Source organism: Mytilus galloprovincialis, chromosome 3 (assembly GCF_965363235.1).
Source record: "Mytilus galloprovincialis chromosome 3, xbMytGall1.hap1.1, whole genome shotgun sequence".
Classification (NCBI taxonomy): domain Eukaryota; kingdom Metazoa; phylum Mollusca; class Bivalvia; order Mytilida; family Mytilidae; genus Mytilus; species Mytilus galloprovincialis.
This window is the reverse complement of record NC_134840.1, coordinates 319,720-332,099: the sequence shown is the minus strand read 5'-3', so window position 1 is coordinate 332,099 and position 12,380 is coordinate 319,720. Positions and strand designations below refer to the sequence as shown.

Here is a 12,380-nt window from a genome sequence, read left to right as displayed (position 1 = left end):
CAAAATTTGATGATTTTACATGAAACATGATGTCATTGTTAAAAACATCTTTAAAAAATCGGATTTATCTTCCTTTGTCTATAATTGCTGTTTAATCAACTTATACCAATGCAATGATTAATTTTACTTCCCACCGATAAATTGAACCAATAGTTACCATTCAGAGCTTACAAGCACGTTTAATACGTGTATTTAAGTGACTTTTTGGAGATTTGAATGTGTCAATCAAAGGATTGACCTTTATTTCACTTTCAATGTTTGTTTTTTTTTTTTTTAAATCAAACAGGCACACAATGCATGCGTTATCCATCTCGAGCTAAGGAGTTTAATTAAAGTTCCCACGAATACGCACTCAACGAGGTTGAAAAACTTACTGGCAAGTGAATAATTTAAAATCGAGGTTTCCTAGCTTATTTTGGCAGAATTGTACCATACTGGCTGCTAAGAGTAAACCATTATTTCACTTTTTCACTTTTATTAATGATTGAACAAAAACAATCATACTTTGTATACTTCATATATCTCATAGCTAGTTCCCTTTAATGATCAATTCATTAAATTAACATACATCTACAATATATGCATGTTAAACGTTTGCTCTTTCAAGATCCTCAGATCCTGAACCATACGTATTCATGTATGGGACAATATAGCAAATCATATCAGGGGTCGTACTACCCCCTCCTGTAAGAGAAATTGTAAACGGTCAAGATCCCCAACCATATGTATTAATGTATGGGACAATATAACAAAATAAATGAAATATAAATTGAGTTCCTAGGGTCATCACACCCCCTGCTGTTTGATAACTTTTAAACAGTAGAAATATCCACTACTACACCTTATTCATTCCTGTTCGTCATTTCAAAAAGATTTGAATGATATACAGGGTCAATCTCCTAGGCGTCACATATTCATATCACTTTACTAGACCAATTCAATGTGTACTGAACTTTGCCCAATGGCAAGCGACTATAGGAGTGACGAATTAAGGGAACATTGCTAAAAAAACATATATAAATTTCCTGTTTACAAAACTTTTGAATTTTTCTAAACACTAAGGATTTTCTTATCCCAGGCATAGATTACCTTAGCCATATTTGGCACAACTTTTTGGAATTTTGGATCCTCAATGCTCTACAACTTTGTACTTGTTTGGCTTTATAAATATTTTGACATGAGCGTCACTGATTAGTCTTATGTAGACGAAACGCGCGTCTGGCGTACTAAATTATAATCCTGGTACCTTTGATAACTATTGACTAATTTGCCTTACTAAATAATTCATTAAATAAAGAAACATGTACAATAAATGTTTAATATAAAAAAGAAGATGTGGTATGATTGCTTATGAGAAAACTGTCAACAAGAGACCAAAATGACACAGACATTAACAATTAAAGGTAACCGTACGGCCTTAAACAATGAGCAAAGCCCATACCGCATAGTCAGCTATAATAGGCCCCGATAAGACAATGTTAAACAATTCAAACGAGAAAACTCACGGCCCTATTTATATTAAAAAAATGAACGAAAAACACATATGTAACACATAAACAAACGACAACCACTGAATTACCACTTCCGACTTCGAACAGGCACATACTTTAATAATGTGGAGGGGCTAAACATGTTAGCGGGATTCCAACCCTCTCCCTAACCTTGGAAAGTGGTATAACAGTACAACATAAGAACGAATCTGTTGAAAAAGGATTAACTCATCAGATGGACAAAAATACAAGAGGACGTGGCCGGGTACTTGTACATCCCGACAACAAAAGGACACTAGGAACAGATCTGAGAGTACTCGCAGTTATCTGACAGCTAGTGCAAAGCCACTAACAACTAATAAAAAAATATCATGCATCTAAGACTAAACTATCAATCCATACAAATCCAACATCCAATGGATTCAGTGTAAAGACGTCATAAATAGCCAGAGAACAAATGACCTTGTGCAATGCCAAGTTACAGGTATCGACAGATTGCATGTCTATATGTATATAACATACTGGTAATATTTAGTTTGCTTTTAATTTACTAATTACAAAATCAATATTTATACCAATAAAAACTATATTCAATGATCTTATTACAGTGTTGAATTGGTAACCTTTTAGAATAAGTTTATTTAAAGGAGCGATAAGTTTACATGGATCATTTAAAATTTCCGGGCACGGTTAACAACATTTCCGTAAAAATGAGGATGTGCTATCCCGTTTGAAATAAGCTTTCTACAAGTAAAACCAAACTTCAAAACCAAATCTTTATATCTATTAATGTTTTTTTTTTTCTTTCAAATCTTAAAAAATAAGTGACGCAATACAGTTTTCACGATCATGTTTGCCTGGGTGTTTAACTAACTGTCTTCAGAGCTTACAGTGCTTTGCTTTTTGGAAGTTTACACCATCCAAGGGCTGTATCAATTGATGTTTTTTTTTTTAATAAAGAGTTGTATAGAAAAATGTAGCTTTTACAAAAAGCTTACCTAAATATTAACTAGTGGTAGCTAAGTGACAACGTAGTATACAATATTAGTGTTTAAATACATGTATCTTCTACCAAATATTCAAACCGGAAAATAAGAATAGGTATATAAGTCTAACAAAAACCTCTAGAAAAATTAGATAAATTACAAACATTTTATCTGTCTGTGTTCCACCTATCACTTTGAATAGACCTTATACGTATGTTTGCATTGTCAATAATTAGCACGACTGCAAATCAAAACTATGAGATGTAATAAATATTTCATGCTCAACTACCCGTATCTATGACATTGTTATTTTACACTTGTATTCCTTGTTTTTTGTTGTTGCAGAAATGGATAATTGGATGACAATACACATGAAACACATGGTAAGTCAAAGGAGGGAATTATTCTGTCAAAATAATAAGAATTATTCAGTAGAACGTACTCACTTGATATTGGCGACGCTAATGCAAAACAATAATTTAATTATGATAATATAAGATGAAATGACAAAATATAAGACAGTTGGACCATCTACATGCAGATATATTGAAATGAGATGTATGCAATTTGAACTGCGTACATAACGAAATAATGGATTTTGGCGTGTTTTATAGAAATATCACATCTAAAATGATTGAACAGAAATGAAATTAAGTAATGTGCACACTTTGGCTACTTTTCTACTAAATTGTAATATGTATTGCTTGACCCTTGGGTTTGTTCTTTCTTCTGAAGGTTATTCTTAAAAATTTAATTGATCTGTTTATGAAGGCGCCTATGTAACTTAATTTTGTGTTTTATTTTTATTATGAAATGCGCTGTGCAACTTGTACAAGATATATATCATTTATTCAAAATACGATGAAATACTGAAATAAAACGCAGTTTTATAACTTTCAGAGAAATGAATTGAAGGCGGAAATAAGAAACGGGAACATGGAATTGAAAGACTTGATGAACAGCTTTAATGCAGAAGAAATGAAAGCAGAAGTTACGAATGGCAACATGGAATTGAGAGCAATGTTGACAGATCTTATCAACAGTAAATGTTTTTGTCATTTTGTATCGCTTAATACTATATTCATTTCTTAACATTTCTCCGTGAAATAAACCTTTGATATAAAAATAGAACTAAAGTTGTACAGAGAATCCACAACGCAACAGGCTATTGTTCAAAAGTTCATTGTAGTTATAGATACTAATGCTATAATTAGTTAATTACTTATGTTGTTGATATCGAATCTGTTTGATAATTTAATTGTTTTAACAGCAAATACCAAACGTGAGAACAGCGGACAAAAAGACAGCACGCAGACGGCTGACACAACATCAAATGAGGATGAAGATAGTCAATACATGCATTACCAAGGAAAGACTGAACACGAACACAGTGAGGAGGATGATGCTGAAGAAGACAGCAGGGATCGTTGTGATATTCATGATGAGGAAGGTAAGGATGATAACACTGATAACGATGATGTAGAAATAGAAAAGAGCAGTAACATACAGATGCTGCAATTAAACAAGATAGTATTATATGTATCTATCTGTCATTGGTAAATTATATCGTTATATCCCAGCTAATGGAAAATGAAACGGCGTATGCGTTAAAGAGTCAAAAACCAAAAAACAGAAAAGAGTCCAACAATTTGACATCCCAAAAACGAGAACATACAGCACTGACATACAAGCTTCAATTGGCTCAAGCAATAAACATGCGTCCTAGTTCAGTGGAAAAGGTTGTCACATTAAACTCCGAAAAATATAGATGAACAAATTTAAAAAAAACTCACTAAAGACTTTAAAAAACTGGCGGCCACTAACTTTCGACAGGCGCATATATGCAACGGGGTCAATGTGTATTATGAAATCTCCTCCCTCCTCTGTAGCATTTTATTAATTCACATAGAAATACGCATAGTAAAATCTCAGTTTAAAAGAATTTCGACTCGGATGTCAACATAGGTAAAAGAAGAAACTAAGTAGATTAATACATTAATTAATGAAGGACTAATAGTAGTTACTGACATGCCACATTCTGATTAGATTGAGGTTTTAAGTTAGGGATAGGGATATGTAAAGGTTAGGGTTCTTTCAAGAGAAAGAGTAAACGAATGTGGTTATTGATGGAAGAAGAATGTATGCGGCAACAATTGGAAAGAGGAAGGTAATTGTCACAATAAAAAGGAAAATTTATGTAAATAACCAAAATAGGTTTTTCAAACACTGTCAGAAGGTCTGTCTTTATACGACCACTTGAATTAAACAAAAGGTTGGTCGTATATTGGTATTACTTCGTCATCGTCGTCGTCGTCGTTGTCGTCGTCAGCGTCGTCTGAAGACAATTTTGTAACCATTAAAGGGAGGTTTGGATTGATTTTTGGGGTTATGGTCCCAATAATTAAGAATTAGAGGCTTAAAAGGGCGCCCAAATAATCATGTTTGTAGTTTCCACAATAAATTGTGTTGAAGTGTATGAATCTCTCTGAAATTATACCACAAGTTTTCATTTCATAAAATGATGGTTATGATTGACTTTGGGAAGTTATGGCTCAAATCATTTGGAAACTAGGGTCAAAACAAGGGGAATATAAGGGTTTTTCTGGTTAAAGGAAAATTGAGGCAAAAACCGTAATTCAAATATACTATGTTTGATACCTTTTACATAATGTATAAAGAAATTTTGTAATTTTAAGGTTTACAAGTTACTATTAAATTTATTATGATTAAGAAATATTGATTTTAGTCATTGTTTTGCATGTCATTTTCTATTTTTAGACTTATTTAAATGGTGAATTATGGTTGCAAATTCCAATAGCAATTTGGATATTCTGACCACACTTGAGGGGAAGAATGTTTTGTTTGGAAAAAGAGGGGGGGTGTAAAAAAAGAAATTTTGGGAGAGGGATGAAAAAGGGGACATTTTTTGTGTTGAGGTTGTTTGGAACAACGGTAGGAGGTTAAAAATCTTTTGTAAAAAAAGGTTTGTGGTAAAAAAAAAAAAAATTTTGGGTGGGGTTGTTTGGTTGTTTGTGTGTGTTAAATGCTGATATAGGAATTCATTTTTTTGTTGTTTATGTGCGTTAAATGCTGATACAGGAATTTATTTTTAGATATTACTATTAAATTTTACTGTTCAAGAATTTCTTTTTTTAGCCATGACTATGATGTCATTTTCTATTTAATACTTTGATGATGTACTTAAAAATCGGGAATCGGGAATATTTGACAGCGTATAATTTCACCCATGAATTACCAAGCACACGAACAGTTTGTGTCGTAAAGTCATTATTATTTTATAAATATTTTGAGTGATAAAAACGTTAAATAATTGATATTTTTGTCAATAAAAAAATGTTATCGGTGTAATGTGTGCCTGTAAAAGGCTAAAATGACATTTCACCAAATTTCACCATTTCCCTGTCAAAATCTAGGGTTAAAGGGCAAAAGATTTTTTTTCCTTGTCGATGTTATTCAACTTTATCATCCTACAATGTAAACTTCCTTGTTTTAAGTCGTAATTCGTTATGTGAAATTTTCAGTTTTCTTAATCTGTTGACAGTTCTCAGTCTGTAATTTTCATCACAATGGTACATTTTGAAGTTGTCGTCAGCCAGATTAAAACGGCAATAAAGCATGTGTGTGTTTTGCCTGTTTAATTTCATTTATTCATATGTCTTGGAATATTTTCAACTGACAATTTCAGTCCTCATAAAAGACTGAAATCGTTATTACTTAAAAGGGATTGAAACTTTCAGTGCGGAAAAATTACTAAAAGTTTCAGTACTGCAAATTGACTGAAATGATGAGAACACGTGAAAACAATACCAAAAACAGGGTATCGACAAGCATCACTGCACAAGTGCGCTAAAGCAATATGTAAACAATGTCTGTTCGAAGAATCCAATAAAACCTTCACAAAGAATTTCCATTCATAGCCTTCAACTCAAAATCACCAAACCTCAAACAAACTATAAAATCTTTCTTGTTCACGGGTAAAAGAAAACCATTTACGAAGTTTCCTCCTTTGTCGATACATGAGCCCTTTAAGAAAAAGGAAGGACATGGATGCAGCCTAATATTTTGACCCGATAAAAGAGGAACGAAAGATACCGGAAGGGCAGTCAAACCCATAAATGGAAAATAAACTGACAACGCCATGGCTAAAAATGAAAAAGACAAACAGATGAACAATTGACACAACATAGAAAACTAAAGAATAAAAACAACACGAACCCAACCAAAAACGAGGTGATCTCAGGTGTTTTGGAAGGGTAGGCAGATCCTGCTCCACATGTGGCACCCGTCATGTTGCTCATGTGATAACAAATCTGGTAAATAGTCTAATTCGGTAGGTCACATTCATGAAAGGGAAGGGGATTGTAGTTAAGGAAGGAACATATCCGATATCATTTCTGAAACGGTTATTTCATAACGGTCAACCAACTCGTGATGGCGTCCGTAAAATTTACGAAGGAATGACCTATATATTTTTTGGCTTTTTCTTTGAAGCTCGCGGGTATGTTAATGCTGTATTTTCGAAAAAATGAAAAAATGATACTTAAATTTCGACTTTTAATAAAAAGACTTTTTGACTCATTAATAGTGTAATTTGTTATATTTTTTAGTTTTGCTAGTAAGTTGACAATATAAATTTTCGTTTTCAAAAATAACATTCTCAAATTATCACGTGGTTATCACGTGACACTCAAAATCTATTTATAAACGTGAAAACAGTAAACTCAAAAGTGCTAGCGTCTAGACAGTCTTGTTTTTCTAAATATTGTTATCTGTGGATAGCTTATATACCAAAGTATTAGAAAAGTGCTACTCGCCTCCTTTGAATAAAAAGATTAAATACATAAACGGAGATTTTCGACTGAATTGTGCCAAAAATACTTTGACCTTCAGATATTACAACGTCTAACACTTAAACGGTATTAACAACATGAACCGAGTTTTCGAAAAATATTAATATTCAGCTTTCTGTACGTTAACTTGACCCAAAAATTCATCATTTCTACACGCTAGCACTTTTGAGTCAAAGTTAACGTGTTTCACAATTTTTTGTGTCCGACATTGTTTACAAACGCACAAGTGACTTTCAAAGGGAAGTAATTCTGTAAACAGAAATAAAAATTTCAGTCATCGGGAAATTATTGCTGATCTTTATTTAAATGTACTTTTTGTTGCATCTTCTCCATAACCAAATATTTAATAAAGGAAACAAACTATTTAAATATATATATTTTACTCGGAGAATAGATCAGAATGATTATAATTACACATCGGCTTGGGGTATGAAGCCCCTTTTCTTTCTGTTTGGTATTTTTTGGCAAAAAAATTATGTATTGAATTTTTCTACGGACACTGTAGCTTTATCTACCAATAAAACATGACCTCCGTGTATTCGCACAACAGTGTGGGAAGTGTCGTTAAACACCATTCAATCAATCAGATAGCTCTTTGCATTCTATTTTGTCAGGTGAGGTGCCTCTCATGTTTGGGTTTTGCCACTTGTAACAGTGTAAACATTTAGAGTGTACAATAAAATCATGAATCTTGCTCATTCTTCATAAATCATACAGACCCATACACTGTACATTATTCAGTCGTTGGTCACAGTGGCAATCACACCATATATAAATGACAGCTTGAAATATATATTCAATGTCCTGCTTTTTCTCTCTCTCAATAAATTTAACAACCACATGCTGATAGAAAACATACTTTAAGAAAAATAGATGATGATTTCATAACAAAAAAACTTATGGTGCCATGGTCAGTAAGTATGGGACCATTAAATCAATTTATACCAAATATGATAGTGCAAGAGCTAATGGAAATTTAATTATATTTTAAATCCTGCAACATTTTTTTCACACATACCCTTTATACACCATGTACACATTCAATGAATATTCTGTGTCTCATTCAAGCATACTTAAAACTCCAAAATATGTATTTATTCTATGTATGTATATATGTACCATTATCTCTGTAACTTATAAATTTGCAGAATATTTTCTTTTACAGCTAATTTCCTAAAGCTTGTAGAGTAAAACTTTGGTTGACTTGCTTGTCTTGTTTGTATAAATATTTACCCAGGCTTAAAGCTTAAAGCACTTAAGGTTGTCATCTTCAAACAATAAATATAGGCAAACTTAAACCTGTAAATATTATAGTGAAATTCACTATTGGATGTTATCTAAATTATTATTGTACAATATACAAACAAAGCAAGCAAGGTAACCTAAGTCTTGCTCTACATGCTTTAGGAAATTAGCTGTAATCTCTTTTTAAGGTACAGGAAACAGAAATATAGGTATATATAGGGTGTAAAGTTTTTTTTAAAGAATATATAATAATAATTTTGCAGGGTAAAGAAAAGATGCTATTTGAATAAAAATAATAGAGAAAAATTCTCATAGCAACTAATTGACAACCCCCTCACCCCCAGTTCAGATCCCAATTAATGAATCTGTGGCCTAAATCTGTATAAATTAGAAAAATCATGAACTTGGACAACTGTTTTGATTATCTATATTTTATTAATATCAATATAATATATTATCTTTTATAATTGCAATGCTAACCATCAATGAGTTGTTTATTTTTAAGGATAAAACAGCATAAAACTAGCAGACATCAGTTTAAATCATGTTGAACTGAATAAGAAAAGTTATTATAATATTTATCATCAGTGAAAGCTTCATGTAATTAGATAATTGAATTAATATTGATAATTGCTCCTCAATAAGCATTATTTGGTACTTTCTGAAAAGGGGGTGTGAATGTTTTTGTAAGGGAATATATGATCAGTGTCTGAAAACCTTAAAGTTTTTCATTTAACCCAAGTAATTTAAAATATACATTCACTGATTGATTGATTTGAAATTGTGTATTAAATGCAGCTAACATGACTTATTTTACTTCATGTGGTATGTTTTTCAATGTGTCACAACTTACCATCATAACCAAATAACATAGATTTTTTTTTGTTTTTGTTATAAAACATGTTTCACAATCATTGAAATTAGGGAATGAGTGTTCCTATTGATGAATCTATATGCTAATTTGTATGTGAAAACATTTCATCATTCCTAACACTTTTGCTTTTGTTTCACATTATTATTAATAAACACTATTAATGATTTTGATTTTAATATTCCATGGAGCACAGCTAAATATAATTCATCCACTGAATGAAATCACAATTTGTACACAGTGACACATTTATGAAGTAAAAGTTCTGTGAAACATCCTCTCCTCAGTGATCATAATTAGGACACAATATCACATATGTATTCCACTTTCTTATAAATTTTTCCTTTGTTAAAGTTTGATCATGAACTAACACATGTTCCAGAATCATTGCAGTTAGTTATTCATTCATTTCAACATATTTCCTTTTGCTGAACCTGCTTTTTCATACAGTAAATTTTTTCTCACTTTTTTTTAATACAGTCAATTAACTTCTAATTTGTATTCCTTTTAGCACAGTTAAAACAGTCTTGATTCCATTAATTTTGTCACACATATTTATAAGTAAAGAGTTGTCTTTTCAGGAAAATGAATTTTCTCTTTATATCTCATGTACAGGAATCTGATATGAAAATAATATCCTTGCTTGGGTATCATTTGTTGATCTTCCTTAGAATGAAAAGTGCAGTCCTTGTGTATTATTCATTTTATCAATTGTGCTATTGTATTGGAAGTAGCCATTGTTTCTCATTCATCTTAAAATCCTGCAAAAAAAATGATATTATTATACACAATATAATTAATTTATAAGCCCCATTGCTATATATATGCATAATATCTATTACTTCAATCATTGAACTTGATTTATATAATAATATGCTCTTAATGTGCCCTGTTATTAATATTTTGAACATAACAATTATCTTATTTATATTCTTATTCTGATACAAAAAGAGAACTTCAATATAATCAAATTTTAGTAAGCTTAATAGCTATAGCCCTTAGTATCAGCAGTGGTTGGTAAAACTAATAGTAAACTTACATGTTTGTAATAAAATAATTGCCATGCTTGTTTACTTTCTTAACACATAAATATGATAGACAGAGTAATCTAAACTCATAAGCAATTAATCTTAAAATAGCTTTCATATCACTTCATGTGACTAAAAAATATTAAAGTGTCAGTAACAATAATATAATATTTGAATGCTTACATCAAAATGCAGACTTCCTACATGTCAACTCACTTGGAAGCAGTAAAAAAAACCAGTGAATACAAATTCTGCAAAAGACAAATATAAAATTGCATAGTCAAAACTTTAAAGCAATAAACACACCAAAAGTTTTTTGTTAAACATGTAGGAAATAGGCAATAAAGGAGATACTTAAAAAAAACTGTTAGGTATTTAATCTGTATGATATTGAAATATTTACATCAATGTAGATTGACACCTTTTAAAGTCACTTATTTGGATTAGCAAATCCTACAAGTAATCAATAGTCTTTATGTCAATTGAATGAAAGTGGTGATCAATTTAAAATGTTCATGTCTATTACTAAAAATTAAATTGGATAATATATTAACTGAGATGAAAAATTCTCTCATTTTGTAAAATCTCAGTAGCCTGATAACTGAAATATAACTTTAATAATAGTACATTTTATTTGTTTGAACATGCATTTATAAATTCTGGTATTTTTTATAAACTTAGAAATGACAATGGATATATAAATACTCTTTGTGAAACAAATCCATGTTTTATTTTAATAAAATTTATGCTTAAATCACAATGAAAAAAAATAATTCTGAATTGAAACAATGTCATTCGCTGTTTAAAATGTAAAAACACCAACACTGTTCATTTGCGTAGGTGGTGTATAAAAGTATAAACAAAAAATGACTAAGCTTAAGGATAGGTAGACTGGGTATGATAATATAGGGGGTGCACCCCTTAATTTACTACCAAAGTAAAAATGAATAGTTTTAATTTATTACATGTATACACTAAACCAAGGGGGAATTAAGGGGGGGGGGGGGGGGGTTGTAATTATTATGTAACAGTTAGCTTGGGAAAAATCAAGTCTAATAAAACTAATATTAAAACAATCTTTCTCCGAGCATTGTTTCCATTTAGCTAACTTTATTGATTCGTTGATTGATTCATAGGTCAACGGTTTTCGTCGTCGGTTATCCAAATAAATGACGAATTATAAATGTTTTGATTCACTTCAACAAATTCAATAAGAAGAAATGGGTACCGGTGATAAAGAGTTACAATTTACAACGTATTTACCTCAAAATGTATGCTAAATCCACCTTTCCATTGTGATTTCCATGTGCCGACTTCTGTGACAAGGTGCTCAACAGCTGATAATAATGACTGACGTGACAAGCTAAACATTGACGTTGATGAATCTTAGTTTTTGGCGATTTTCTTACTTAAAACTGTAAGTGTTCAAGGGAACAATGATCATGTATGAAGACATTGTTAATGTCGCAATGCCGTTGTCGAAAAACAACAAGTTGATAAATCTTTGACCTCGGTGAAGCCAAAAAATCACCACTCTATAGCAAATTCTCCCAACGTCCGATTTAGCCAATCAAAATTCGTATAGTTTCGAAAATGACGTAATAGATGAGATTTCGATGCAATCACCAAAAATTGTAAAAAATTATTTGAAACCGCATTAACCTACCCGCGCTATATTTCAATTTTCATATTACAGTTTTGGACCAAGTGTCATAGACAGTTTTTTTTCATTTTCCGATAAAAATATTTGAACACCTCAATTTTTACTATCATTTCATTGAAAATGGTCCCTTTAACATACCGGTTTAAAGGTAATATTTTGTGCTTATATGGTCCGGGACCATCCGTTTTTTCGACCAATTTGATTCACTGTCTGTAAAGATTAAACA

General features: G+C 31.3%; 1 long non-coding RNA gene across 1 annotated transcript; it reads right to left on the bottom strand.

Moving 5' to 3' along the window:
- Positions 1 to 9,822: 9,822 nt before the first annotated feature.
- Positions 9,823 to 12,156, bottom strand: LOC143066278 (uncharacterized). The gene is made up of 3 exons (XR_012975526.1): positions 11,755 to 12,156; positions 10,675 to 10,742; positions 9,823 to 10,224 (listed from the first exon to the last, which is right to left on the bottom strand). It is a non-coding gene; the product is annotated as an uncharacterized LOC143066278 (long non-coding RNA).
- Positions 12,157 to 12,380: the final 224 nt, after the last annotated feature.